General features: G+C 35.5%; 1 long non-coding RNA gene across 1 annotated transcript; it reads left to right on the top strand.

The window, feature by feature from the left end:
* The first annotated feature begins 1129 nt into the window (after positions 1 to 1129).
* LOC142127185 (uncharacterized) lies at positions 1130 to 1747 on the top strand. Its single transcript, XR_012685336.1, has 2 exons — positions 1130 to 1415; positions 1622 to 1747. It is a non-coding gene; the product is annotated as an uncharacterized LOC142127185 (long non-coding RNA).
* The last annotated feature ends 1180 nt before the right edge of the window (positions 1748 to 2927 follow it).

The following is a 2927-nucleotide window of genomic DNA, read 5'->3' as shown; positions in this document are numbered from 1 at the left end:
TCAACGTTGCTTCCATTAAATTCACAGTATGTAACAGATATTCTGCTATAAATTGTGTATCTCTTACAAGGTATTTAGTGAGCCCTGATACAATTATTTTAAATGTTAACCCTCGTAACCTAGCTATCAGGAGGCAGACGTTGTGCGGACCACATAGATTAGTATATAGTTGTCCGTGTCTGTTAAGTTAATATTAAAGCACTGATTCTCTCTAATGCTACTAACTACTTGTTCAGGTGAGCTTGCTACATTCGTAGATTAACCACTCATTAACCCCAGTAGGACAATAGTCCAAGTTTGATTTATTATATCCAACTCCGTAATCTGTAACCTTTTGCGGTCTCTGTCTAAATATCTAAGATAGATAGTATCAGTCTATTTAAGGGGCTGTGTTCATTAAATTTATATTTTTCTTATAGTGAATGAGACATGACCAGCGAAACCGACGCGCGTTTCGCTGGTATCTGCTAGTTCCGATTGTGTCTTTCCTTGGCATAATTTTAGAACTGATTCTCTGGGTTTTATTCCAAACCCCATGCCTATGATATTATCGGGACATACCAGCCCCAGATTCAGACTTTGCTTTGACTACAAGCTTGTCTAAATATAAGTACATTACGTCTAATAGCCGGACTGTGTTCATATATCATAACAGGCTTGTGATTAACACTATATATTGATTGCCTAATATAATTTATTCGTGAGAAATACATGAGACAGGACCAGCTTTTAAGTAACAATTTCATTACTCTATTTTATTTTGGTTATAATTCGCTGTTTTAGTATATTTTAACAATAAAAGTTAAGTTTTATACATCACAATCCCTAATATGTAGAAACAATTAGTGGAGTACTTAGTGCATCTTACAAACCATTATCCCTGTCTCTTTCTTCCTTACAATACTGTAGGTTTTGATGCACCCCTTTGTGATTCTGTCACTCACCGGTTTGTGAGTGCTTCTTCCCGGACATTTAGGAACCGTGGCCGTCCTCCATGCTGAGGGTCTGCGCATGCGCAGCCCTTTCCTATACTTCAGTGTATGTCCCTTTAACTCAATTGGCAGATCAGGCAACACTCCCTATATTAAGCACCTGTGGTCAACACCACGTTGCCTGATCTTGGCAGCAATGTTAAATATTTGGTGAGTTTGTTTCAGTTTATTCTTTTTCATAAAAATGTAATTTTTTTATTTTTTTTGCAGAATGGAAGGGATATCATGTGACATGGACAATGAATATTCTACTCCATACTGATCCTTCCTCGTTTTAAAAGTTATGTTTGTATTTTGTAAAAAAATACAGGTTTTACATACACTTCTTTCTTTTTACTTTTTTAAGATTGCACCCAAATATTGGATGGATACAACTTTCAGGAATATGGAATCGAAAATTGCAGACATAACTAGAGTTTTCAGGTAAAAAACTATATAACTATTGACTTAGACATACATTTTTAATGCAGTCTATTTGAATGTTAACATTTTTCTCCTTATCAAGAGTCCAACAATAGGTTATGTTTTGTGTCCATATCAACTAAAGCACTATCAATGTTCCAGTATTTAGATGTGAAATGTAATATTAATTTCAAAGATAAGCTTTTAATAAAAAAAAATTCTTGCAGATGTTCGGATGGAATTGGTGGATGTCATTTTAAAGAAACAGCTTGAAAATCCAAGGGACTGAATGAACTTAAGAAAAATGTATTAAAAATCTTATGTATTTTGTACAATAAAATTTTACTTTTGAATTTATTGTTCCTTTAATTATTAGATAGATACACCTTCATCAAATGCAGTTACCTTCCTAATATTTTAGGGGGATAGTATTTCCATTTTTTAAAGTTGGGATGTTGTACACTTGCTTACTGTGAACTACTGCAACCATTTTTGAAAAAAAAAAAATGCAGCACATGACAATAGAGAGAATAGACATGACATTTTTACATGTACCCTAAACTTTTTTGTATACATGTATTACGGTTGTAATGGCTCCTACTCTGATATATAGTCATTAGTGGTTAAATTTGCATACATATTTTAATTTAATTAAATTTAAAATTAAAAAAGTTGTGCTTAGGTAAGAAATAGTATTATTAAATTAACTTTCAGGGAAAGAGTTGAATGTTTAACACTCAAGATAGCAGTTTGAGATAATTTTCAATGGGATTAAACTAAGTATAGCATTTTCTTTAAAAAGGTATTGATACAACAGGGTGTATTATAGCAAAACAACTTGGGTGATAGGCACTATAGCAGGGGTAAGAATGCCATAATGACTAAACACCCACAGACTGTTCAGCGCTGGCCTGGATTCACTAACAAGGGTGTTCCCCTTGAAAAATGTAAGCGTGCCACCCCACTATTGACACCCAGGCCAGGGCTGATACCACTAGGGCTCTTCCTACTAGGCAGGGGCTCTGGGTAGTAGGGTAATAAATGTGTATTTAGTATGGGAAAAAAAAAAAAATTCAGATTTGTGGAACTACATGTCCCAGGCAGCCATGTTTTCCAAAATATTGTCCCCACGCTGCTACTAGTATAAGTACAAGCACCAGCATACCCACTTAACAAAATAGTAAAATAAAATCACAACACCCTCATTACCCAAAAAAAATATTTATATAAAAGAAACCAACAAAAAATTTTGTTTTGTGGAACTACAGGTCTCAGGCTGCCGTGGGTGTCACGTCATGTTTCCACTTGTGCTTTGCCAAGTGCCGACATGCCCTGGCTGCCGTGGGTACGCTGGTGCTTGTACTTATACTGGTAGCAGCGTGCGCACACTATTTTGGGCAACAATGCTGGCTGGGACCTGTAGTTCCACAACATAAAATGGTTTTGTATTTCATTTCACTTTTTTACACAAATATTCTTCCTTTATTACCCTACTACCCACAGCCCAGGGTGGTAGGAAGAGCCCTAGTGCTA

The sequence above is a fragment of the Mixophyes fleayi genome, unplaced genomic scaffold, assembly GCF_038048845.1.
Source record: "Mixophyes fleayi isolate aMixFle1 unplaced genomic scaffold, aMixFle1.hap1 Scaffold_29, whole genome shotgun sequence".
NCBI lineage: Eukaryota > Metazoa > Chordata > Amphibia > Anura > Limnodynastidae > Mixophyes > Mixophyes fleayi.
The sequence above is the reverse complement of the archived record's forward strand: the minus strand, read 5'-3'. Positions and strand labels throughout refer to the sequence as shown.